Source organism: Ceratotherium simum, chromosome 34 (genome assembly GCF_057802395.1).
Source record: "Ceratotherium simum simum isolate JZ-2026a chromosome 34, ASM5780239v1, whole genome shotgun sequence".
Classification (NCBI taxonomy): Eukaryota; Metazoa; Chordata; class Mammalia; order Perissodactyla; family Rhinocerotidae; genus Ceratotherium; species Ceratotherium simum.
The window spans coordinates 29050359-29078258 of record NC_141933.1 but is presented as its reverse complement, the minus strand read 5'-3'; the positions used below and the strand labels follow the sequence as shown (position 1 = coordinate 29078258).

Below are 27900 nucleotides of genomic sequence, written 5' to 3'. Positions count from 1 at the left end.
TGTGTTGTCCTTGTCTGGTTTTGGTATCAGGGTAATGTCGGCTTCGTAAAATGAGTTAGGGCACTTCCCCCCCTCCTCAATTTTTTGGAAGAGTCACGTGCTCTTTTGATGTGTTCACTAAATTCTTCATTTCAGGAAAATATTTCCTGCAAAATACACAAACATAGGTCTTTGTTACCCATTTATGTAATCTATATATCCTTTTCTGTTTCTCCGGAGAACCCTGCCTTAAGATAGATGTGTATATAAAGCTTAGGCACTAACTGTATACATTCCTATTGTTCCCTAGGACACTTAATCTTTGGCAATGGGTTTCTTAAGTCTATGAATATCTCCTATTTTCTTCTCTATAGTGCCTGCTATAGCACTGGGCCCCTAAGAAAGGAGGTCTATAAATTCAAGGAGATGGTTTGTTTTAAAAAATTGATGTTCCTCATGGAAATATTCCTTTTTTTAATTCTAGATCTTTAACTGAAAGCTGAAAGACAGAAAAAATAAACATTATAGAGTTTAAAGGAGTGGGTTGGTATGATAAGTAAAACCTTGTTATTTTCTCTCTACCTTCAAGCAATCTTTATTGATGCTGAGGTTTTGATCCTGGAGGATTATTGGGAATATGTTGTTTGAAAAAGATGAATACATAGTGCATTTCTCATGGAGGAAATAGCACGTGTGAAATCAGGATAATAAAGTAGAGCCAATTGTGAAAACTAGATGCCAAGAAAAATATTTCTCAGACTGGCTTGGCAGCCACTTGCACCAGAATATCCCAGAGAGCATGTTAAAAATACAAATTTGGGGGGGCCCCATCTTAGACCTATTCAGTCATAATAGCAGGGCATACTGCCTAGGGTTTTGCATAAAAACCAACCAACAAACAAAACATCAGGAGATTCAGATGAGAGTGGTTCTTATATATGCTCAAATTTGGGAACAGCTGCATTAGAATTCTGAGATTGTACAGAATATCTTGGAGGAAGCCAGATCATGAAGAGCTTAGTTTGGCATGGTAAGAAACGTTCACTGTGTCCTGTGGGCTCTAGAAATCCAGGGAAGGGTTTCAACAGATAGAGGTTCTCATCCAATTTGCCTTTTGAAGGATCATTAAGCAGGATGTGCAGAGGACGGCTGGAGGCTTCTCTTAGGTTTTTGGTCCTTTGATGTTTGTTTCCTTATTTTTTTTCTATATTTAAAAAATATACATAATGTTCAAGTATGTATCTTATAATAAAATATTTTGAAAATTTTGTTAAATTATCCTAATTTCAAGTGTCATAATAGACATGGGACAAGAAATGAGTGGGCTTGAATAGGCTAGGAGTAGAGACCAGAATCTCAGGCAAGACAAAGAATAAAATCGAAGATAATTCCTAAACTAGTTTAACATCACAAGAACTATGAGAGAAGATTCATCTTATATGTGAAGAAATATTTAGGGAGTTGTATATGTGAAAAAGTCAGAAGTTACAGAATGGGAACGAAGGATTGCCAAATGAAAGTTAAGAAATCTTCTAAAATTTAGTAGCCAGCATGAGCTGGGGATTAGAAAAAAAAGAAAAAACCCTTATTGGAACCCATGTAGCTAATACTTCTTTTGCTAATGACCAGATGATCCACTTCCTTCAAGGACTAATTGTATTTGTTTCTGTCCAAGCTGAAGATAAGTTCATCAAGGCAACAACAAGAACAGTCTTAGGGGCACTCGAGCTAGAAAAATATGAACACTCCTTTGCCAAGGAGTCATCAAGTTAGTGTGGCTGCTAGATAAGACAAGATGTAAAACCATGCTTTCTCACCCTCATCTAAACAAGACATGTTCCTATCACATTAATTATGTACTTGTATTCTTGAGGGAGCAGATCTGCCAAGAGAAAAGCGTGTGTTTGGATTAGTAATAACCATTCACAATCCACTTGAACTCTCTTCATAAAATTGACTTTGTATTTAGAAGTCAATGCAATTGTTTCCATTTTCTACAATCAAAAGTCAGTTTGCTTCTCCAGGCTATTAGCTCTGGCACCATCAGTGCCGCTGATTCCATGCGATTGCTTTGCCTTTCTTATCCCCAAGAGCTAATTGATTAATTGTCAGTATGATCTATTTTCTGTTAGTTTTCTAAATCATCTTAGAAATAGCTTTTGCCAAATATTTAGGCACTCCAGAATTTACATTTACAGAGGTAGTCTCCTAACAGGAAAAGGCCTGAGTCAGCAACTCAAACACTAAGCCCTATTTATCAGATATGCTAGAAAAATCTAACTTCTAGCTTTAGTAAAATTCAAGCAACTAACTCCATCGGTAGACATTAACATACAAGGGAATGTGATAAGTAACAGTAAAGAAAGAAATGTGCATGTGAAGGTTGGAAACTAAAACTAAACTAAAAATTAAATTATGCGTGATGGCTGTAGAATCCGCCTTCTTTATCCTAGAAGGACCTCTCTACGTACTTGCAATTATAAAACTGACATTTCAACTTACACAGAAGAATCATAACTGAACTAATTCCAAAACTTTTTAGTAGGAATAATGGAAAGTGGCACAAAATTATGTGCATGTTCATTGCTTTGAGTATTAATAGTGAATTTAATACAAAAATGACAAAATAGATTAAAAGTAATAAAGCAGTCTGTCAAATACAGCAGTGACTTTTTTTGGGCAAAGAAATAATTTCAGGATCAGAAGCATCTTTTCATAAAAATGTATATTTTAAGATAGCTTGCTGTATTTGGAAGTAGAGTGAATGTGGAAAGGGCTCCCCTCCGGAGCCTGTTGAAATCTAATTCATATTGAGTCCCCATCTTCCCTCATGTTGCACTGAACTAGTAGAGATGTATTGCCGGTTACAGTGCAGCTTACATTTAATACACTCCATAACTGAGTCTTTATTCATTTCTTTCTGGGATTACAGAGGGACTCTTAGTCATCTTGTGGAGACCTAAAGAAGAAACCATGCATCCAATTGAACTAAGCAAAATGTGCAATGGCAAGAAAATTATATAGAAGAATTAAACAGAAAATGGATAGAACATTTTATTAATGCTGTGTGTGTACTCTGGGTTTTGGTCACTGTACAAACGACAAACTTTAATGAGCAACAGCACACAAGTATGGGAAAATAGAATAATGGGTTGCTTGAACACAGCTTTCTTTGGTACACACACATGACTTTGGGCTAAAAAGTAGAATTTTCCAGGGAAGGCTGGATTTTGAAGTGAAAACATCTTTATCATTCAATGCATGACATGTTGCATTCTCTGCATGAAATTCTATGAGTCTGTTGAAGGTCAAAACTGGAACTCTGTGGACCTAAGTTTGAGCAATTAGTCTTGAGAACAATCCTTCTCTTTTATGATTTCTGTGATCTGCCTCTAATGGTAAGGTGTTTTGCAACTTTCTTCCATTCTCACAAGCCTGAGAAGAAAATAAGGCTTTAAGTTAACACTTCCAGCTTCTTAACCAGTTGACTTTCGTAAAGACACAGATAGAATAAGTAATTCTTTTATTTGTTCATTTAGCATGTTTATTGATGCCTATGATGTACTAAGTATGACGCTGGGCACTAGAGACACAGACATGAAAGACTTGCACTCAAGTTGCTCACAGTCTAATAAGGGTGAAGATATTCTGGATTGCAAATGGTACGATAAAGGCAAATGCAGGACCTAACAGCACAAAGGAAGCTCAGGGAACCAACTTCAACTTTTGTGCTATTGTGGTCTCCTTTGTTGAGGCCAACTCATTACACAGCAGTTTGACTTTATTCCTTTTGCTTTTGTTTGTTCTTCAAATACAACTTTGTATAACCACATTTTTGTGAAATAACTCTTCAAGGCTAGGTTGGAATCACTAGGAAGTATGACTGCCCATACCCTACACAAGAGATAAAATGCACTATGTGAGGAGTCAAACAATACCAGTCATAGGAATGCATGTAAAGGTATCTGACCTAGCCCAGTTCTAATGGAGACGGGCCATTCTTTTCCCGCTATTTGTTTTACTAGGCAGTCAGAATTGCATATTTAGCTGAATTAATTCATGTCTTTCAGTTAAACAAAATCCAATTTAGTCCTGAGCATGAATAATTGCATTAGATTTGCCTTTTTCCAGTAAAAAAGAAATGATAAAACTGGACAAAACATAAGGCACTTCTTTTCAGCCATTGACCCAATAGGTCACAAATAAACGTGATCTTTGAGAGAAGGAAAATACTAGATGAGAGCACCACATTTGCTTGCTTTCTGCCTGGGGATATTTTCTAGACCTGCGTTGTGTCCAATATACCCGTTGGTACCCACTAGTGATATGTGGTAATTAAAATTAAAACTAACTAAAATTTAAATTATAAATCCAGTTCCTCAAACAGTCACATTTCTAGTGCTCATCTCCACATATGGCTAGTGGTTCCAGAGCGGATATAGAATATTTGCATCATCACAGAAAGTTCTTTTGGGCAGGGCTGTCCTAGCTACTGACACAAGGAGTTGAAGTCTAAGCAGAACATAGGGTTCACTTTAAGCTAAAGTTCTAGGGTGGTGAGGCAGCTGGTATTTGGAGCATTGTACAGAGAGAAGTGAGCTGTAGAGGGACCCCCACCCCCCTCAGACTTCTGCAAGAGGGAGAACTTGAGGACTGGGCTGTGCTGATCAAACGTGTGGCAAGACTCACAAAGAATGGCTGCTGTGTGGCTGAGATCTGAACAGAGACATCAGAGGACACACAGTGCTGGGAGACTTTAAAGTTATATCCCAACCAGAGTAATCTTGGTGAGACTCTCAGGCATTCAATTAAAGCTATAAAGTCCTCATTCTGAGAGTAAGAACCACAGCCTAGAATAGGAGCTAGGCTCTCAGGACTAAGGACAAAATCAATATAGATTCATATTAATAAAGAATAAAAAGCCTAACAGGCTAAAATCTAGGTGTGAAGGATAGTTACGTTTGCCACTCACTTTCAAAAGAATTAGAATGTAAAACAGTTGGATGAATGGATAGATTTGTATTTATATATTTGAAGGAATATAGCAAAGTGCCAACTGTAGAACCTACAGAGTGGTTGGTGGGTTATGAGTTTTCATTGTACAATTCTTTCAAGCTTTCTGTATGTCTGGAAATTTCCATATTAAAATGCTGGGGAAAAACAAAAGCTTGAAAGGATGGAAAGGATTTGCTTAGGAATGTAACTGTCTATCAGACTAAAACAATATCCTTTAAATGAAGACAATATAATCCAGGTGTCTCCAATGTATTATCCATATTCAAGTATACAATACAAATTGATAAGTATGTGAAGAAGCAGGAAAATATGACACAAAATATGACACAAGAAAAATAGTCATCGATATAAATAGACCAGCTGATAGAATTAGAAGACTAAGGACTTAAAACACCCATTGTAAATATGTTTAAAGAATTCAAGGAGAAGAAACTAGGAAAAAAAAGTCCATCAATAGGGGAATGAGTAAACAAATTGTGGTATTATTTATTTAATGGAATACTACTTCATACAACAAAAAGCATAAACTACTGATAGGCATAACACCATGAATAAAGTTCAAGAACATTATATTGAGGGGAACAGGTCATTCAAAAAGGGGTATGTAATGTGTGAATCCATTTATACTAAATTCATGAACAGGAAAACTAAACCTTTGTGATAGGCATCAAAACAATGATTCACTCTGGGGGATGGAGATTGACAAGGGTGATGGAAATATTCTGTATCTTCATTGCAGTATTATTGGTCACGTAGGTTTACACATTTGTCAAAACTCATCAAATTGTGTGCTGTGATTGTCATTGTATGTAAACTTTATAAAAAGTAAAAGAGTGCATGCACGCGCTAACAACGTCAAGTAGAAAATTGACTTTTTCTTGAGACTTATTTAGATAATGTTTTCAACATTCAAATTCAAACTCAATGGTATTTGTGTTGTCTAATATTTCTGCTTAAATGTGTTACATTATAACTGACAGTGATCTGTGTGAGGAGATTCATGTTGATTGAATTAACAGTGATATCAACATTACTGTACTTCTTACATGTGCCTAAGGAAAGTACTAATAACGTTACATGCGTTATCTCACTTAATCCCTCAAAACAACTTTATAAAAGTATATTTTCATTTTACAGAATAAGAGACTGAGGTAGAGGTAAAGCGTGTTGCTGAACATCACCCAGCAGTGGAGCCAAAATGAAATTCCAAATTATCTGATCCTCAAACTCGTAACTTTAACCTAATATTTTCACATTTTCGTTTTTTATATTTAGCTCTTTAAGATTGGATTTATTTTGGTGTATGGAATGAAGTGAGGAGGACCTTATATTCTTTATGTAAGGGAACTATTTATCCTATTCATCCAACTTCCACATCACGTTAATTTCCTGCTTGCCGAGGGCTCCAGGTGACTTCTTTCTCTCTTTGACATCTAGGTAGCAGGACCATGACTAGTATCTAAACCGAGAGAACACAGTATAATGAAAATTCAATTAAAGGTTGGTTATAGCATTAATGATATAAAACAATACCAGTAACAGTAGGATTTTGGCTGCAGGTAAGCATGCACATTACTCCGAGGCTATTTTTCTGTTGCCAAGAGCTATCTCGAAGTGATAGGATATGCATATTTTATTAATTATATGGTTCAACTAGATAAAATAGTCAGATTAGACTGTTATGTCTTATTTTCTTAATTAAAGGTCCATTTTCTTTCAATATTGCAGTATTTAAGAAAGATAAATACCGCACTATTGCTCTGGCCATAAATCTTTTCTCTTCAAATTTCTCTGAAAAATTATTGTATTTGTAATTGGAATATCTTTGGTTGAAAAGTTAGTCTCAGTTTCTTATCTTCTTCCAAGACTCTGACGGAAAGTAAACGTTTCTAAGGACACACTGCAAGGTCTTTGAAATTTAGTTCATCTAGAAAAGGTTCTAAGAACAACCTGTAGCTGGTGCTAAATATATTCTACCTGGTTTCCTTCCACTAGTCACACACTGTCGGCACACACGAAGTAGCTGCCTATACACTTCAACAGAAAATGCCTAAGCTAAGGAAGCATCTGCAAATAGCAGGAAGATTTTGAGAATTTTTCTCAACAAAACCTGTTTCCAAATCCCATAACTTCCTTTTCTGATGTTACCTTGGGAAAATTATTTCATCTTTTGGAGCCTCAATTTCCTTATTTGAAAAATAGGGAACTAACATTACAGAGTTTTGTGAGGATTCAATCAAATAAAGTATATGACATAGTAGATGGTAAATGAATACAGTACCATACCTTAAAATATGCCATGATATTTTATTCCTGCTAAGGAAGCAGAGGGAACACAATGTTTAAGGATGTAAAATTCAACCTGGAAACACAAGCAATAAACACGTTATCATTTTGTGCCTCAAAAGCTAATGAGAACTCTTGTATTTCCTCCCCCTTTATATATCTACCTTAATTTTTCCTGCACCCAAAAATACTCCATGCCGTCTACCATTCTGTTCAAACTCAGTTTTCCCCAGGTTTCTTTTATTCATTCATTTACTCAAAATTCATTAATTCATTGATTTATTCCTCCATCTACTCATCAAAGCATCTGTCTTAACTCCACTAAGCACTGTGGATAAAAATAGTGAAAAAGATAAAACCTAATTCCTGTTTTTGTGGAGCGTACACTATTAAGACTGAAAAAAGATAGCAAATACTTACATAATTAAATAGTCATGCTAGGAAGGAAAAATACAGGATGTTATGAGTGCAAACAGCAGAGGGAATTAGCATAATATCAGGACCAGCTATATAACTTGCAGGGTCCTGTGCAAAATGAAAATGCAGGGCACCTTGTTCAAAAATTAAGAATTTGAAGATAGTGACAGCAGAGCAAGCACAGGGCTCTGCAACTGCACAGACTGAGTGCCCATGAAACCAGCTCTGCATACTATGAAGGGTCCTCCAGGGAAGGACTTCTTGAGGCAGTGTTCGTTTCACTTGAGGTCTGAGGATGAGTGTGTGTTAGGCAGACAAATTCAGGCTTGCATTTTCATTTGCTATTCCCCTTTGGACCTAATGTACTGTTATTTCCTCAAGAGCTATCAGCTTCATATGTTAATACCAAGGGATGATTCAACTTTTTCAGTCTTGGTTAGGATGTTGATGGTAGAGGATATAGTTATCTCTTGCCAGGTCAGTTTCATCTCTCATATGAATCAAAAAACAAAATTTCAGGCCAGAATTTTATGACTCAGAATTTTTAAAATTCAAAATTTGCAAATAATTCTCATTCTTTCCTAAATACTTATGGGAGACCACTGGCCTGGGATTTTGGAGACCTGGGTTCTTGTCTTGGATCTGCCTCTGCCAAGGGACTCTTTGGATCAAAGCTTCCTAATCTGGGAAAAAAGAAACGATATTTAAGGTTCCTTTCAGTCTGAAGTTTTAAACTACTGACAATAACATTTTCTAATTTTCTTTAGTAAAAAATACAGTAGTTCATTTTATCTTGATCTACTTTTTTGGAACATAAAGTCACAGTGTTGGCTGAGTCACTGACAGCATAAATACAGCACTAGCTGCCAAAGGCCACCTTCAACAGGCAATCTCTTTTCTTAAACAACCACATTAAATCCCTAAGGTGATCAGTGCTATTCCATTCTTCTGTTAGTTAAAGGTCACCCCTACTAGCAACCAATTTTTGTACCTCCCTGGGGCGGCTGCTTAAGACTACATTCATTGTCTATATTAACTTCTCTACTGCATCTGTTAAATATCAAAGTAATTAAAGACTTATATAGACATTGAGTCACTTTATTCTCAAGAAGAGACTTTTGTTAGACCAAGAAAGTTCAGAAAGTGGAGTCTCAGAAAGGTGAAACTAAAATACTTCCAGATTTCTGAAAACTTTCTTCCTTGTTAAGTTTCTTAGTGCATTTGGATGTTTGGACAACTTGAATACATTTGATCATTGAAAAAATTTGTGCTGTATTAAGCTGGATGGTTTAGTCTATGCTGTGATAATAAAGAATACCCAAATCTCACAGACAACAAAAGTTTGATTTCTTCTCAAAGTCCTCCACAGGTATGGGCAAATGTCCTCCATGACATTGCCCAGCAGCACAGATAACGTAATCTCTACCATCATGTAGCTGGACCATCTAGATCACGGGAACTTCTTGATATAGCAGGGGAAAAAAGCACTTTAGGATCTCTTACTGAAATTAAACATTTGACCTGAAAGTGACACACATTATGTCTGCCTGCAAGCTATTGGCTAGACATAGTTATACAGCCCAGTCTAAATGCATAGGTTCAGGGAAGTGTAATCCTCTGCGTGCTTCAGAAGACAAGGTGAACCTTATGATGTCTCTATCCCATTTCTATACAATAAAAAGCTGTTTATCAAAGAAGTCTGTCTGAAATGTTTGGTTTTCTTTGAAGTTAAGTATATTCACCCCACGGATTCTAGTAGTTCAGCTGGCCAAGAACACACACACCAGTACTACCAACTCTTAATATGGCACCTTTGGGTTAAGATTATGGTGTCTAATTTAGTTGTCATTACATGTATATGTGTTTCTGTTTCTGTATTGCTGTTATTCCTCCTTTCATTATCTAAATGTTGATTGATTTCCTACTATTTTCCATGAGACCATAATTAAAGCATTATCCCTTTCTTCAAGTAGCTTGCAATGATCTTTGAACATCAATTAAGCCCATAAATAAACAGTTCTCAAAATCACACGTCCCAGAGGAATCATATTCAGTTTCAACCGTACACAAATTGGCTTTTTGATAGCATGTCTTAAAATTTTTAGTTAGGCACAAATTATATTTGCCACACTTTATGGCATATGAATATATCATCTCATGATTATTTGCCAAGATATTAGAGCAAATTCAGAGCTCTGCATTGAGAAAATATTAGCCTTATTCATGGGCACCTCTGCAACCCACAGCCATGAACAAGTAGAATAGTTTTTATATCAAGGCAAATTTCACAACTAGATATAATTCTGCCAATACTAAATGTGGTATCTGAAGCATATGAGGTGCTTTTTGATTAGCAATATAGAATCCTATCCCTTTAGGAAATCAGAAATACAGAATACAAGGTGTTTAGGGATTTGTGTACAAAGCTATCTATGCATTATCCACAGTTTATTATTGTTTGAAACCTTACCTAAGCCATCTATAATATGAGATAGGCTGTCTGTGGGATGTATTAATGCACCTCCTCTGTTTGTTCTTTCTTTGTGTATCTTTTGAGTACCTATCATGGAGCAGGCACTTTTATAGACATTCAGTAGGTAACGGGGAATAAAGCACAATTCTAACTTTTGGAACTTTCTGTCTATTGGAGGAAATATACACCGCATAGCAGGTTCTATGTAAGTGGTAGTAGAGGCTGCTACAGGAGCTCAGAACAGAGGAACGTCTCCCTACCATGGAGAAGAGAGTGTGTGTTTCTGTGTGTGTAAGGAATAGTCATGGAATGTATACAAGTGAGCTAAATTAATGAGAGGGAAGAGGAAAGTATCCATAAGAAGAAACAACATGTGAGAAGACCTTGATGCATGACATGGTCAGAAACTGAGAGAAATTCAGTGAAGATTGCAGAATGTGAGATGGGAGGATTGCAAGATGAGAACATAGGGAGGGAAAGAGGCACATGGTAAATTGTAGACATGCTGCAGATACATGAGCTCATTCCTAGGCTTGTAGAATCTGTCAGAATCTTTGTGGGTAAGACCTAGACATTTTAGACATGTTCTGTGGGTGACTCCCATAACTTTAAAAGAGAAGCAAACCCTTATGTTTCAACACTCCCTTAATGTTGGGGTACTGAGGCTGAAACTTGCAAGAAACACTGGCTTAGTTATTAATTTCTTTAATGCACTTTGCACAATACTACCCATTCTATTCTTTCCCCTTTTCCGGGTCAACATTGAACAATCCATGACTTACAGTTTATGCCTTAGCAATACTAGGCAGTATGTGATTCCTCTTCCCACTCCCCACCATTTGCCATAGTTCACAATGACACCCAATCCTCCTCTTTCTTCTGATCCCCTCTCCCCAATTCTAGTCTCTTCCCTCTTTCCTTGCACCTCTAACCACTATTATCAATTTGCTATAAATCTCTGTTTCCTAGGGCTGCTGTAACAAAGCACCAAAAACTAGGTGACTTAAAACAGCAGAAATTTATTGTCTCACAGTTTTGGGGGCTGAAAGTCCAAAATCAGTGTCAGCAGGGCCATACTTTCCCTGAAACGTAGAGGAGAATCCTTCCTTGCCTCTTCCTAGTTTCTGGTGGTTTTCTGGCACTCTTGGGCGTTCCTTGGCTTGTAGATGCGTCATTCCAGTTCTATCTTCACATTGTGTTCTCCCTGTGTCTGTGTCTCTTTACAGAGTATTCTTTTTATAAAGATACCAGTCATATTGGATTAGGGACCCAGCCTATAGCCAGTATGATTTCATCTTATTTTAACTAGTTACATCTGCAAAGGTCCTATTTCTAAATAAGTTTACATTCTGAGACACAGGGGTGTTTAGAACTTCAACATATCTTTTCTTGGGGGACACAATTCAACCCATAACAGTATCCTCCAAGATTTTTTCTCATGCTTTATTAATAATTGTTTAAATGGCTAAAAATAAAAACAAAAATATAAAACATAATGACAACGTTATATGTTTATCATTTGGGAGAAAGGAAGATTCTTTTGAATTAAAAAAAAGCCATAAAGAAAAATTGATAAATTTATATCAAAATGAAAACTTCTGTATGAAAGAGAAATTTTGTCACACGTGTAACAGATGGAGTGTGTTCGTTTCCAGGAAAAGACTTCCAACAATTTAATACAAATTAAGGCAGACAATCATAAGAAAAGTGTGCAAGAAAGATGAAATATCAGTTCACAGAGGACGAAATACAAATGGTTAAAACAAGGTGCCTTCTTTCTAGTCTTTACTTGTGTAGTCTCTTCCCTGGGCAAGTCTATCCATCTCCCTGCTTTCCCCTCTCCCTTGCCCTGACACCTGCAAACAATTCTCACTCTGTCTCCCTAACTATTATCTTGGTGACTTTTCCCAGGGATAGCTTCGTGAAATTTCTCTTAACCCCACTCTCTACCCCCATGATGCCCTGTGTATATGTCTATCATTGTGCTAGTCTTGTTGTAACATGGTGTCTTTGTTTGCCTTCTGTCTTAGATTCTTAACTCCTTGAGAACAAGAATTGTGTCTAATTCATACTTTAATTATCAGAACAGAACTTAAACTTGGGTGAACCTAGAGGACATTAAGCTAAGTGAAATAAGTCAGACACAGAAAGAAAAATACCATATGATCTCACTTTTATGTGGAATCTAAAAAAGCAGAACTCATAGAACCAGAGAGTGGAATGTGGTTGCCAGGGGCTGGGGGATGGAGGAAATTGAGAGATGTTGATCAAAGGGTACAAACTTCCATTTACACGATGAATAAGTTCTGGGGATATAATGTACAACATGGTGACTATAGTTAATAGTACTGGATTGTACACTTGAAATTTCCCAAGAGACTAGGTCTTAAGTTTTCTTAACACACACACACACATGCACACACACAGGCACACACACACAAAAGGTAACTATGTGAGGTGATAGATGTGTTAACTTGATTGATTGTGATGATCACTTCACAACATATATATATACTAAATCATCATGCTGTACACCTTAAAAATATACAATTTTTATTTGTCAATTATACCTCAACAAAGCTGGAAGTAAAAAAAAAATAAAGTTCATTAATCAAGCAGGGAAAAAACCCCAGAACTTAAACTCTTTTACTATGTCAAATACTTGTATTAATGTCCACTGTGTTACTCAAAGTCTCATATAAGGAATAATTTCTTTAAAAAGCTTACTCTAAATTTTGGTGTCAGAAGAATGTACATAAGTCACTTTATTGGACACTGAGAACTGAAGCACCTAACTTGTTACTTCCCCTCATTTGCCAAACAGTTCTGAACTAAATGTGATGCTGCCTGAAATAACTTATTCCAGGGAAGGTGTACGTCTTGTGGACATTTTGTGTGTGTGTGTGTGTGTGTGTGTGTGTGTGTGTGAGGAGGATTAGCCCTGAGCTAACATCTGTTGCCAATCCTCCTCTTTTTGCTCAGGAACAGTGGCCCTGGGCTGACATCCATGCCCATCTTCCTCTACTTTATATGTCAAGCCACAGCATGGCTTGACAAGCAGTGCGTTGGTGCCTGCCCAGGATCCGAACCTGCAAACCCTGGGCTGCGGAAGTGGAGCACACTCACTTAACTGCTACGCCATCGGGCCGTCCCCTCTTATGGACATTTTAAAGGAAGAGTATAAAAATATTTTTTAATATGAGTCTTCCTTAAATTTAATTTAGAGTAGAGTGTTAATTATAAACAAATAATTATAATAAAACATTCCAGATTTCCACACCTTCCCATATTATATTCTGGAAATTTTTTTCTTCTGAAAACAGGAATGAGAAAATTGATTAATCTTATTAAGTTTCTATAACTCATTTCAGCTAGCAAGTGTATTTTAGTATCAAAAGAGCAAAACTAGAACATTAAATGTGATTCATTAATTTTTCAGGTAAAGAGAATAATAACAAGGCAAACGTATAAATTTTTTTAGCTCTTCACTGAATTAAGATGAAAAATATTATCTGATTACTAACTCCTTGTTCTGTGCTCAGAAAGAAATGATTTACAGACGTCTATTTCTGCCCTGAAATTCTTTTTATCTTTTATTCTGAGTTTTTTTTTTTTTTTTTTTTAAAGATTTTATTTATTCATGTTTTTCCCCCCAAAGCCCCAGTAGATAGTTGTATGTCGTAGGTTCACATCCTTCTAGTTGCTGTACGTGGGACTCGGCCTCGCGTTGGACGGAGAAGTGGTGCCTTGGGGCGTGCCCGGGATCCGAACCTGGGCCGCCAGCATCAGAGCGCACGCACTTAACCACTAAGCCACGGGGCCGGCCCTTATTCTGAGTTTTGCATCCTGGTTTTCTCAAAGATTGTCTCCTAGTGCACACATATGCAGGAAATTGATATTTTGACAAGTCTATCATCAATGCTTTTGAAGTCATATTAGCATCACGGAATGTTTATTCCTCTATCTCTGTAAACAAAATTAGTTCCAGTTTGAGACTCCTAGGAAATTAAGCGTTCTATTTTGTAGTTGCTTTGAACATATTATAGTTCATATTGAAGCAACACCTACCTAAAGAGATTTCTTTGTAGTGGTGTTTTCAGAAGGACTATCAATCCTCAAAGCAATACTACCAAACATCAACCATTCCAAAAGAATTAAGAAGAAGAAATGACTATGTTCCATCCTAGTGTGCACCAAGCATAAAAGAAACTAAAGTGTATCACTGAGGGTCACATATGATAGTTACTGTTCCCATGGTTGATAATTGCTATATTAATTGCAATATAAGAATTCTCTTGGAAGTTTCTCAGGACTCTTTTTTTTTTTTTTTGGAGGGGGAGGGATTTTCTGTTTTTTTGGAATCTAAGGGAAAAAAGAATGAACCTTTCTTTCCTTATCATCACTAAGCTTCTTAATTTCAAGAATTCATTCCAGCTAAGGTATCCAGCGGGGCTACATTGGATGATAAAGCTTACACTAATTCATCTGCAGCATCTTGATAAACAACCTTTAATGATGGATGGAGGGAATTTAGTGTTTACCTGAGGAGGAGGAACAAGTCTTTGGGCTGTTAATAAGTGGTACACGAACACAACTGCAGTTAAATAGACCTGTAAAAACAACATCTGGTATTTATGCGAGAGCCAATATTCTCCTGGAGGCATATAGAAAAAAAAAATCCTCCTAACTCAATCATTGTCTGACCTAATATCTCATTAATTTGCATCAAACAGGCAATGAATTTGTGAAAATAAAACTGATTTGTGAGACTAAGGAAACAATCTTGTAGTATTTCTTGTACTACTCTAACTCAAAGTAGACTAACAAAATATTATCAGGTATGTGTCTTTTAGAGATCTTGCTTTAATCAAATGAAGGATCTGTAGCTAGCATATGAAATACTTATAAAGGACAAAACAACTAGAAAGATGAAGAACCTAGCTCATGATCACTTTGGCCTTTTTATTCTGATCAGTAAAAGCCTTTGTTAAGGAGAATGCTAAAACAAACCTCATCTAAACCAAGACTTAATTATCCTTTTGAGTCTAAAGTAATGATTCTTCACTTTTGGGGAAAGCATTTACCATTTGAATGTCATTTATTACATCCCAACACTCCTAAAAAGGGTTTGAAATGGTTGACTAAAAACAGCAACAAAAAGATTTTTTGCCAGCATTCAATTTAAGTACAGAAAAACAAGTGTAGTAACCATAGGAACTGTATAATGGCTACTGATGGACCTTAAAACCTTTACAGTTTTTGGTAGTTCAAGGAGATTCACAAACTATTGAGTTATGTAGTAAGTGGGAAGCAGAAAATAGTTTAAGAAAGGCAACTGGTTTAAGAAAGGCAAATGGTTTTCTGAAGTCGGAAGTAGATTTCTAACAAGCAGTACTGTGGTCTAAGGCTTATTAAGTAATAAAAAGGAAAATGTTCTCAACTGGACAACAAGCAGAGCTATGGGAGAGATGCAGGAATGAGTGACAATATCTACCACTTATTGGATAACTTCTGTGGATCGGGCACACACAACAAATATTGCATTCTTCCTAACATCCTCCACAGAGCAATTTTACCTTCACTTTATGGTTGAGGAAAGTGAGGTTCACAGAGGTTTTGACTTTACAGCTAGTGAAGTTTTTTTGATTTTTCTTTCCTCTGTCATCTGAAGTTGACAATGATCCACGTGGGTAATTGAACACAGATACAGTGAAAACAAAGCCCACAATCCTTTCCGCACCCTACTTGAAAAGTGCATCCTTGAGTCACCAGATATGCTTTCACAGGGCTGGGATGGCAGCTGTTGGGAATCCTATAGAGAAGGATCAGAGATGGAATGAGAAGTTGGAAAAGATGATTACAGGTGACTTCTACAGATGAGGCATTAAGAAAAAAAGTCAACCAAAGAAACCTATAAGGGTAAATGGGCTGTTGGATGTTAGTCAAAACAAAACACAATAAATTACCTAATTTGTCAGCAGATTGATCTTTTTTTTCTCTTTGTGAGGAGGACTAGCCCAGAGCTATCATCCGATGCCAATCCTTCCCTTTTCCCATCTTCCTCTACTTTATATGGGACTCTGCTACAGCATGGCTTAACAAGTGGTGCATGGGTGCACGCCAGGGATCCGAACCTTCAAACCCCGGGCCACTGCAGCAGAGTGTGTGCACTTAACTGCTACGCCACCAGGGCTGGCCCCTGGGCCAGCCCCCAATTTATCTTAAAACTGGGTCTTATTCGAATTGATCATACAATCTTGTTTCTACAAACACTCAATGGCAATACCTTAACTGATCTGTATATTTTAAGCTTTTACTAAGCCAACATGCCAATTCATTGTAAAATATCTGTTCTTCTACCTATAAATTAAGCAATACTATTCCCTAAAAAGAAAACATCACCAACACTCAAAATAAACAAGCAAAGAAAAGCAAACAATAGATACCGATTTAGCACTTCAAATATTTCCTGTATTTACACAGGGAAATGGACCTATCTGCCGATGAGAACTAGGCAAAATTTCAGAGATTTATGCCAAAGATATTTTGTTAATAAAAATGAAAAGGAAGATCTGCTTTTTCTCTAAACTAGTGGTGGTGATGATTTTCCAGCATTTTTCTCTTGAAAATTTAGAAAATGACTTTGTCGATAATGTGCTATTTCAAATTGGTCCTTAAGATTTTCACGAAGAGTACCCAACTACTTATCATTCTAACTTAATAAAAGGAAGAGATATTTTAAGAGTATGTAGTCAACTATACATATATTAAAATTTGGACTCGCCTGCCATAAAAATGATGTTTTCTTTTATGTGACCATTACAGATCCTGGCCACTAAGATTATTAGTATTATTTGTCTCCACTTTCAATCTAAATTCACAATTATCTATGTAGATATAATTATATAAACATATGCTTCCTAAAAATAAAAGAATCTAAAACTGCTCAAAAAAATTGGACATAAGGCAGATTATAAGCATATAGAAGGCAGGGTCATGTCCAATGAACATGACAAAGGTCCAGTCTTTCATGGAGTTTACAATCTAGTAGGGTGGAACAGAAAATAAAATTACATAATAGATATGCAGATTATATAACATTGTATAAGATAAGTACTATAGAAAAAAATAAAAGGTAGAACAAGATAAATAGGTGGGGAGGCTTTTAAGCTGTGAGAAACAAAGGTGAGTCAACCAGAATTTAGAGACTGAGGTTGTACAACTGCCAAGATGGAGTTGTCATCAGCTGAGATGAGGAAGGCTACGGATATAATCCATTTTTCAGGAGAGGGAAGGTCAGAAGTTCTATTTGGGACATGTAAAATTTGAAGTGCCTATCAGACATCAAAATGAAGATGTGAAATCACCAATTGGACATATGAGATTGTAGTTGAGAATGGCTTTCTAGTTTTATCCCAGAAACAAACCCTAAGACAAGGATTCAAATACACTTGATTTGTTTTGGGAGGTAAACCCAGGAAACACTGGAAAGGAAGTTCGGAAGTGAGAGTGGGAAGGGAAGATGGCCAATAAAGTGTAAGTTATCAAGCAAATTGATATTGTGGGCAATTAGAACTTAATGCCACTAGGGAATGGTGGGAGCCACGGTGAAACATGTATTTTAGAATACCTAACTAGAAGGATGAGAGAGCTGGGTCTTTATATACCAACTCCTGCCAGTAATTGGTTGAGGCTTGCTTTCGGGGCACATTTATTCTTTGACAATTCTGTCCCGCTAAATGTGCACACAAGCAGGAGTAGAGACCAGCGGGAGATGTTGGCAATTGACGTTCTTGGAATGTCCTAAAACAGTAAGACTTGAGTGGGTATGGTTGCAGTGCAGGTATCATCATCTTTAGAGAGGGAATAAATCTGGGAGCTCTCAGCAATTAGAAAGCATTAAATGCCACAAGACTGAATTAGATCCACGAAATAGGCATAAAAATGGAGATAAGGATAAGGACTGGCATATGAGCTACTTCACTATCAGGGGATCAGGCAAAAGAGAGAGGGCCTCAAAGGAACCCAGGAGGGAATGATCAGCGAGATAGGAGGGAAACCAAGAAAAGGGTATGGTGTCCAGGAAGCAAATGAATGAAATACATAAAGAGAGAGTTAGCAGCTGCATCGCATGATGCCGATAGGTCAAAAAATGGAAAAAGACTGGGATTTTACATTGGATTTCACAACATGAGAGTCATTTGGGACCTTAAGAAAGCAGTGTTAAGCTATGGTGAAACCACTATGAATTCGTTTTTAAAAAGAATGTGAGAAGAGAGGGAGAGAGAGAGTCTAGCGAGCTCATTTGAGGATGTTGATTGCGAAAAAAGAGAAAAGAAATGAGGCAGTAGTTGGTGGGGTCATAGAAGGCATTTTTAGTGCCTGGCCACACTCAGTAATATTTGGTGAATATATGAAAGCATAAGCAGTGAATTAAGTAAAGACCTCTGTGCCATATGTTTTCAGGAATACAGAGAGGCCACGAGGAGACCCTCATTCCTCTTGAGGCATCCTCTTCCTTAGCACAATGAAGCTCAAGGCAGAGGTATATCAATGACCACTGAGGGCCACTTGAGTATGCAGTCTGTTAGGGCTCAGAGGAGGTGAGGGGTAGAAAGGTATTGGGATTGGGGGCAGGAGCACACCTTAGATTCCTTAATACAAGTTAGAGGAGACCACTATGGATACCTGCCAACCTCAGAACAATGAGAACTGAGGCTTGGTGATGGGAGAGTACGTAAATAGACAGACGAGTCAATGGGGCAGTTGTCTCCGGAAGAAAGGGAGGGTAGAAGGCATTGGTTTGGGAGCTGAAGAAGAGCTACAGCTTGGTACCTGACCGAGAGGAGTCTCCAGCACCAAGCTCAGGAACAAGTGCTTGTTCTCTAGTCATGGAGAGCCAAGGCCATTTACTCCCAGTCTGCACACTGGACACGTCCTGGCTGAGGGAAAGGCTGGTCTCTCCCTTTAGAAAAGCCTAGTAGTTGAATCAGAAAAGCTGACCACGTGGAAGCCAGGAGTGAAGGAAGAGAATTGCAAAGTGGAGTATTTTGGCATTTATAGTCTGGCCAGGAAGGGGGTTCAGAATAAGCCCTGCAGGAAGAAGTGAGGGTGAGCGGAAGAGATGATTGTATTGTTTAATCATACCCTGTTGTGTTGCTCCATTTGTTTTTAGAGAGATAAAAGAGCTTGAGGACAAGGAGACTCAGTTCTAGTGTTTAGTCTTCACCTTAATCCTTGTGTGGCCTTGGGAAAGTCATGCAACTTCTTTGATCCTATAACATGGGGGGGGGTTCTTTTCTTACTTTTTAATAGGAGAGATATAACAACATGCTTTTATGCTGATGGAAATGATCTCATAAAGATGAAAATTATTGATTATTTTCATAAGCAAGTTATTGCCATGAGCAGGCAAGTCTAGAAAAATTATTTTAGACTCTTTTTTGAACTAAACATTTCTATTTTCAAACTAAGCCAGTTAAACTTTAATTTTCTCCTTTTCCATTCTGCCTTCCTTCGTCCCTCCCTCCCTTCTATCTCTCCTTTCTTCTGTAATAATGTGTTGAGTGCATACTATGAGGCAGGACCTGTACTAGGGACTAGGGCATAAAAGGATGACTATGACATTTCCTTAAGGGTCTTGAAGTTCTTTAAGAATGAGAACCAAGCAAACAAACAATTGAAATAAGTGATTTGTGGTCCGAAAGCCAGAGGAGGAAAGATAAGTCCATTCAGACTACTAGGACAATAGAATTTCTTCCTAAAGGACATTACTTTTTAAACAATAATATTTAACACTAGATAGGAACTACTATTGATCATCTATCAAACCAATTTCTTTCTGCAGTGTTTCTGAATAAAAGGAACCTATAGCTAATATAGGTTTTGCTTCAAAGCATCTGCTGATCTCTCACTGTAATTTGTATCCAAGCTTAATGAGATAATCTGATTCGAATGACCTTAGTTTTCGAAAGACTAATTTATCATCTTCCTGTGCAGCCTTGACTATAATGCCACGTTCTCAGGATCTAAAAGAGGCATACTCCAAAGAGCAGCATTTTAAGTAAAAGTATCAAATCATAACCAAACAACTTCCAGGGAAGTCAGCCAAGAGACTGCAGCAAGAGTGAGTTAAAGAAAGCCTTCAAACCCCTAGGTGTTTTCAAAAAACTTCCCAAACAGCACTTTTGTGGAAAGGGCACAATCTAAATGAACATTGTTTCACACCCAATTTGTTGTGCATAGTTTGTCCTGCCTTGCATGCCAATTAGATCCCAGAAATGCTTTGTGTGCAGCCTGGGAGAGGTATAAACGAAGTAAGTGCAGGCTTGGTTGTACCATGTGGTAATTGGAGCTTTGCACTTCACACAGGCCTCATCACGGATGTGCATATTTGCTAAAATCTTGCATTTTGAATAGACCTCCCATTCTTTTTAGAGTTGGTGTGGACATGTACTTTATTATTTTCAGATATGAAATATGTGGTTTCAAAGAGCAGTAGGTTAAGAAAAACAAGAGAGTTTTTTTAATTCAATTGCTTGTGGAGGGTAAATTGGTGAGCTAGAAGGCTTGTGATCATGGCATTGAGCCTAACTATTGAATATTTTTCGGTTCCCACGTGTAATGATGTCGCCAGGAAATTAGCATGTTATATTAGTTTGTGGCATATTTGCCTTGAAGTCAAATGGTAATAAGTAATCTATCCAAGTGGTGCCTTAACTGAAATAACTAGGTAAATTCTAGTACTTTTATTAATAGTCATATTTTATTGCTTTTGTATCGCAGAATATAAACGTTTTGAGAGATAGGTGTTTGTTCATTTTGCTCAGTGCTCTTTACTGCTGTTTTCCCAGTATCTAGTACAATGTTGAATAGTGGGAGAGTAGAAACATTTGGCTTGTTTTCAGTGTTTGGGTAAAAGCTTTCAATGCTTCACCCTTAAGTATAATGTTAGCATCAGGTTTTTCATGGATATCCTTCATCATTTTAAGGACATTTTTTTCTATTTTTAGTTTACTGAGAATTGTTTTCATGCATAAATTATTTCAAATGTTTTTAACTGTTTCTACTGAAATGATCATATGGCTTTTCTGCCTTATTCTATTAATATGAAAATGACATTGACTGGTTTTCAATTGATAGACAAACCTTGTATTCTGTAATAAGCTCTACTGGTCAAGATATAGTATTCTTTGTACAAATTGCTGGATTCATTTGCTATATTTTGTTAAATATTGTGTGTGTATGTTCATGAGGGATATTCGTATGTAATTTTCTATTCTTATAATGTATTTATATATTTGCCAAGTTTTGATATCAGAGATTTAGGGAAAAACTAACCTCTATTTTCTGAGAGTTTTTATATGATGGGTATTATTTCTTCCTTAAACGTTCAACAGAATTCACTGCTAAAGGTATTCAGGCATGAAGCTTATTTTGTGTGAAAAATTTGAATTACAAATTCAAATTCTTTAATAAATATGGGGACATTTGGATTTTCTAGTGCTTCTTGTGTCAGTTTTGAAGTTGTACATTTACAAGAAGTTGTACATTTCCATGTAAGTTGTTGAATTTATTGGCATGAAGTTGTTCATAGAACTCTCTTATATTCTTTTAATGTCAGTAGGATCAGTAGACACTCAATAAATGTTGAAAGTTGAATAAATGAATAAACCATAGAAATTTACCCAACTATTTTCCAATTCAATTACTGATTTTTAAACTTTTTTTAAAAGACCTTTTGATCAGACAGACAACTTCCTCAGAAACTTTAAAATAGGTTTTTTTTTTTTAAAAAAGGAGTATGGATATGGATAAAAGGAAGATAATTTCAAGTAAACATGAGCTCCTTAATTTGCTACCCCCATCCTCCTACTGTGATAACCCAGAGGATGTTCCTTCATTTATGAAAACTTAAGAGTTCAGTTGAATATATTTTCATAAATCATTGAACTATATTCTAAGTTTATTAAATGCAGAATAAAATTTTATTCATCTTTACATTCTTCATAATACTTAATACAGTGATTTGCACATAGTGTTCAGTATATGTTTCATAAATGAATGTCTTTGACCCAAGTCAAAGAAATAAAAATAATCAATTTATGAAATAAATCATACCTTGTGGCATATATTAAATCTGAGTTAGAGTCTTTATATCATTTTCAAAGCTTAAAAAGAACCCAGCATGGTGAATCTACTTTGATATTTATATCCATATGAAGAATATTTGATGGAGTATAATATTTCTGCCTTGAGGTATGACCCATATCCATGCTAATTTCCAGACTCTATAACCAAGCAGTAATTAGACAGGCAGGGGGGCCATTAGAACATAGTACATTTCTCTTTCTTCTCATAAATTTCTGATGTGATCAATTTATTTATTGAATGAAAAGCCAGGGTTTGTTGCATTATTTATATCTTTAATTATATCTCAGCACGAATCTTCTTTCCTTTACACATATGATAATGACTGAATAAAAGGCTCCCAGTTGTAATAGATAAATAAAATATTTTATGCTTACCTTGCAACATGGTCACAAGTTTGGCTGTGTTCTTTAAAAGGGTTTGTAAAGATATTTAACAACTCTAAAATATAATTTCATTTTCATGGGAACTAAGCAGCACTCTTTAGTCTCTCTTAAACCTGTATAATGACAAAGAATTATTCTTTTTGAGCTCCAAAACCAGAGTCAAATATCCTTAAAAATTATTCATCTTTTTTTTCTTTTGACTCTATTCTAACAATCAAAGGTGCAGTGAGGTTTTCAAGTGCTCTGCAAGTCACAAAAATAGGCAGTTTCACGCTATAAAACTGTGCAGTTCTCTGAATTAATATGTAAGGGAGTGGTCCCCTCCATCTATTCCTCACTTCCCAGCATGTAGCCCCACTGCAATCCAAGTACGTTTGAAAGACCTTCTTGCTGATTCAACTTTTAAAAATTAAGCTCCAGAAAAAATGTTGACAGATTTCCTCATCCTTTCAAAACATTTCCTCCCAGAATACTAAATGTGAGGGAAGAATTGAAACAGTTAGACGAGGCAGCTTGTCATCCTGGTAACAAATGGCTTTTACTACACCAGTAGCTACAAAACTTCAAACCAAGATCCATCAGCAATAGCAGAGTGGATTTGTTATAGATATTAATCAATGTTATTAATATCATGGTTACCTTACAATTAATGTAAATACTATTGCAGTAGTACAAATATTATTTACTATATAGTTCACCTATCCCTAAAATCTTCCCTGTTCTCCCTGTTCCATTCTAGAGCTTCCTTGCTTCCTGTCACTCTTGTTTTCTCTTTTCCCTATTTCCACTCCCACCCTCATTTTAGGAAATAGATACTACTTACCGGAAAGGAATGCAAGTTTTTCAGAAAAGCCAAAACTTTTGTCTTTAGACACCAGAATCTTTACATAACTGGTAAATACCGTGTTACTGGAAGCTGTGTTAAATTGGTTTTACTTGAGCTATTTATCATGGTTCTGCAATATTCTCCCAAATCATGAGTCTTCTCCAGAGAAAATCTGGGGGACAAGAGGAATGCTGTCTGTACTTGGCCCGTGTCTGTAAGTGTCCCCTGCACTGCTGCCTGGATACAAGCTTTTCTCTGTTTTTTCTTCCCCTAAGATACGAATCTCCTCAAAGAAGTTTCTCACTACATAGTCTCTGCTTCTTAACACACTCAGCACCTTCAGAAAGCGAGGTGAAGCTCTCCCCAAGAGTTTGATAATGAAATGTTTCAAGAGAGTTAAACTAGTGAATCATCACACTGTGTATTAATTAAGGACTCACATCTTATTTCTAGCCACTTTCTTGCTGTAGGTCCTTGTGCAAGTTACTTACACTTTCTGAAATTTAGTTTTTCATCTGAAAAACAGAGATTATAATAACATTTCAGAGAGTTGATGTGAGGAATAATAATAGAGTGCTGGTTCATTAGTGAATGCTAAAAAATATTCCGTATAATTATCATTTTTGTCATCACTATTACAAACTACCTGCTGAGGATTCCTGAATTGACAAATTCTTCCAAGATCCAAGTTGAGAAAAGCACAGCTGAGATGTTATCATAGGTCAGTTTTCCCAGGAAACAGTCTCTGAAGTGGAAATTTGCATGAAGGAAGTTTATTAGGGAGTGCTTTCAGTAACAACACCTGTGAGAGGGAGGAAAGCATGAGTGGACCGAGGGAGGATTTGAACTGAGATGCAGGTGCCCATTGCTTCAGTGGAACTCCTGGGGAGCTCTGGAGCTGAGATGGCCCTTCAAAGTTGACCTCAATTGAGAGAAGGGAAATTGGTATTTATGCTCTCACATCGACTAGTCATTGGATATGGGGTGCCCTCGGGCTAGGGGAATGAAAACTTGGGTGAGATAGCTTCCGTCATCCGAAAGCAAATCCTGGGGAGGCACTCAGCTTTAGGTCAGCAGCCAATACTCCCTGCATCTGGGAATGAGTTCCTTGGTCCCGAAGGGAAGGCTCAGGTAAAGCATCACAGAAGCCATTACAGTTGTCCAAATAAGAATTTATCAAATGTCTAAGAACACTATAACCACTCACCACTTAACCTCATGTACAAGGAAAAGAGATCATTTATTTTCTGACTCTTTTAGCTGTATGGCAGGAGGTTTGTAAAATCGCAGTCGTTTGGTAAGAGGACACTTCTAAATGAGCATGACCATTTCAGTACAAGTGCAATACTGGTGTTTCAACTGAGTGAATGATCTAGGATTTCAGGTAGTCTTCTTCATCTCCATCTCTTCAAGAGTTGGGAGTCAGCTCATGCCAGGGAGGCAGCACTCTGACCCTGAGAGCTCTAAAGAGGCTTGTATATCTTCACTGATTTGTACCAATGTGATATAGTCCCACAGTCAGATTTTCTTCTCTTTCAGAAAAGCATTTCTGACCTTGACAGTCAATAGTCAGCCAGTAAAGGTTGATTAGGGAGATATTTATATGGGAAAGGAAGCACAAATATGTGTGGATGGGGGATGTAGGTAGTGGTATGTGAAGTATCTGAGTTATATGTATCAAAAAGATGGACTTCATAGTGGTTTTTTTTCTAAAATTAAAAAGTAAAACATTTTTCTCATGAAAATTTATGTTCAGTAATTGTTGACAGGCTTTAAGATGGCCCCCAATTTTCTCCACTTCCTGGTATTCATGATCTGTGTAATCCCCTCCCTTTGAGTGAGGGTGGCATAAGTGGCAAGTAGATGGCATAGAATATGGCAAAAGTGATGGGATTTTACTTCTGTGATTACATTATGTAAGATTGTAACTTCTGTCTTACCAGTGAACTCTCTCTCTAGTTCTCTCTCACCTGTTCAGTCTGTTGAAGCAAGCTGTCATGTTGTGAGATGCCCTATGGAGAGGTCCATATGGCAAGGAACTGAGGGTGGCCTCTGGCTGATGGCCCACATGGAACTTAGGCCGTCAATCCAACAGCTCTGATTGAACTGAATTCTGACAACAACCACATGACCTTGGAATTAAATCCTTCCCCAGTCGTCCTTTCAGATGAGACCCTAGTCCTTCCTTACACCTTGATTGCAGCTGTGCGAGAGACTGAAACAAAGAACTCAGTTAAGCCATACCTGAACTCCCGACCCATGGAAAATATGAGACAGTAAATGTGGTTGCTCCAAGCCACTAAGTTTGTGGTATTTTTTAAATTTCAAATTCCACTTGTTCATTGCTGTTATATAGGAAAGCAATTGACTTTTGTGTATTAATCTTGTTTTCTGAAACCTTTCTATAATTACTTATTAGTTTCAGAAACTTTTTATCAATTCTTTTGAATTTTCTACATAGGGAGTCTTGTCATCTGTGAACAAAGAATCGTATTTCTTCCTCCCCAAATTGTATACCTTTTATTCCCTTTTCTTATCATGCTGCATTTGCTTGGACTTCCAGCACTATGGTGAAAAGATTTGGTGAGAGTGGACATCCTTGCATTTTTCCTGATTTTAGTGGAAAAGCTTTGAGTTTCTCAACATTAAGTATGATGTTAACTGCAGGGGTTTTTGTAGATGTTCTTTATCAAGTTAAGGATGTTCCTCCTCTATTCCTAGTTTGCTGAGAATTTTTATCATAAATGATGTTGGATTTTGTGAAATGCTTTTTCTGCATCTATTGATATGATCATGTGATTTTTCTTTAGCATGTTGATGTGATGGAGTACATTAATTGATTTTTGAATATGGAACCAGCCTTTCACACTGGGGATAAATCCCACTTGGTCACAGTATAATTTTTTGTATACGCTGTTAGAAAGGATTATATTTTGTTGAGGATTTTTGCCTCTATGTTCATGAGAGATATCGGTCTGTAGTTTTCTTTTTTGGTAATGTATTTGTCTGGTGTTGGTATTAGAGTAATGCTGTCCTCACAGAATGAGTTAGGAAGTATTCCCTCTGCTTCTATCCTCTGAAAGAGATTGTAGAAAATTGTTATAATATCTTCCCTAAAAGTTTGGTGATTCACTGGTAACTTCTAACCTGGGCCTGGTGCTTTCCATTTTGGAAAGTTATGAATTATAAAACATCAATTTCTTTAATAGATATAGGCCTATTCAGATTGTCTATATCTTCTTGTGTGAATTTTGGCAGATTGTGTCTTTCAAGAAATTGGTCCGTATCACCTGGGGTATCAAATTTGTGGGTATAGAGTTATTTATAGTATTCCTTTATTCTCCTTTTAATTTCTATGGGATCTGTAGCGATGCCCCCTCTTTCATTTCTGGTATTAGTAAGTTGTGTCCTCTTTTCTTCTTTTTGTCTGGCTAGAAGCTTATCAATTTTATTATTTTTTTTCAAAGAACCAACTTTTGGTTTCATTAATTTTTCTCTATTGATTTCCTGCTTTTAATTTCATCAATTTATGCTCTAATTTTTATTATTTCTTTTCTTCTGCTTAATTTGGATATAATTTGATCTTCTTTTTCTGGTTTCCTAATGTAGACACTTAGATTATTGATTTTGGATCCTTCTTCTTTTCTAACGTATGGATTCAATTCTATGAATTTCTCTCTAAACACTGCTTTTGCTACACCTCTCAAAATTTGGTAAGTTGTATTTTCATTTTTATTTAGTTCAAAATGTTTTAAAATTTCTCTTGAGATTTCTTCTTTGACCCTTGTGTTATTCAGAAGTGTAATGTTTAAGAGTATTTTCCAGCTATCTTTCTGTTATTGAGTTCTAGCCTAATTCCATTGTGGTCTAAAAGAGACATTGTGTAATTTCTATCCTTTAAAATTTTTTAAAGTGTTTTAGAGCTTACAATGTGGTCTATCTTGGTGTATGTACACTGTGAGCTTGAGAAGACTGTGTATTCTACTATTGTTAGATGAAGTAGTTGCCAGATGTCAATTATATCTAGTTGATTGATGGTGCTCTTGAGTTCAACTGCATCCTTCCTGATTTTCTGTCTGCTGAATTTGTCCATTTCTGATAGAGGGGTATGACATCTCCAACTATAATAGTGGATTCATCTGTTTCTCCTTGAAGTTCTATCAGTTTTTGTCTTGTGTATTTTGATGCTCTGTTGTTAGGCACATAAACATTACGGATTGTTATGTCTTCTTGGAGAACTTACTCTTTTATCACTAGGTAATGCCCCTTTTTATCCCTGATAATTTTCCTTGCTTTTAAGTCTGCTCTGTCTGAAATTAATATAGCTAATCCTACTTTCTTTTGATTAGTGTTATCATGTTATATAT

General features: G+C 36.6%; 1 long non-coding RNA gene across 1 annotated transcript in view; it reads right to left on the bottom strand.

The window, feature by feature from the left end:
- Nucleotides 1-5456: 5456 nt before the first annotated feature.
- Nucleotides 5457-27900, bottom strand: part of LOC147912665 (uncharacterized) — a 99199-nt gene continuing 76755 nt past the window's right edge. Inside the window, exons 3-4 of the long non-coding RNA XR_015549758.1 lie at nucleotides 7282-7357; nucleotides 5457-6454 (exon numbers count right to left, since the gene is read on the bottom strand). This is a non-coding gene — a long non-coding RNA (uncharacterized LOC147912665). The remainder of the gene's footprint in view (nucleotides 6455-7281; nucleotides 7358-27900) is intronic.